Here is a 745-nt window from a genome sequence, read left to right on the forward strand (position 1 = left end):
CCCCCCCTTCCATCAACGGTTGGCACATCGTTCATTAAGTCGGAAAAAGGGGACGGAAAGGAGGAATCAAAACAAAATTCAGTCGTGGACACAAGCGTCCCTTCTTGCCTTGCATTGTGACGGTAATGTGCGCTCCGTGAAAATAAAATAGACGAACTGTGCTCACTGTCGTTATTGCTGCGAGTATAGACAATCTTCTTTTAAATAGATAGTATGCGCTTGGCTAAGAAGCTCATAACATTGCCATCCGGAAGTATAACGGACAAACACACAAAACTGTGTGTATCCATGAACGTTTTATCAAGTTAATACAGTTCAGTGAGCATTACTCATAAACGCGGATGGCAAAAAAAAATAACAAAGACCTGAGTGACGTCATCTTCGAACTATTTATATGTATAAAAGGAGTCATGGCTGACACCAAAAACACCGTTACAGGTGTGTGAAAGAAAAAGCTAAATGTTATCCAAATAACAAGCCATGGATAACAAAAGAACTGAAATCCCCTTTTAAATTAGAAAAAGCATATATTTATAAATGGTACCAAAGATGAACTAAAGACGAAACAAAGAGAATCAGAGAAGAAAATTATTAAATGCAAGGAACGTTACAAAACAAAAGTAGAGAGAAGTTTTTCCCAAACAGGCGACATTAAAACAACTTAGAAAGGCATGAAAACAATTATCAATTACAGTGAAAGCAAATCTAAAGTATTTACCGACAATATCGATTTCGATGATCTGAA

This window comes from Berghia stephanieae, chromosome 1, assembly GCF_034508935.2.
Source record: "Berghia stephanieae isolate SIO BIC M18660-M18661 chromosome 1, UCSD_Bste_1.3, whole genome shotgun sequence".
NCBI lineage: Eukaryota > Metazoa > Mollusca > Gastropoda > Nudibranchia > Aeolidiidae > Berghia > Berghia stephanieae.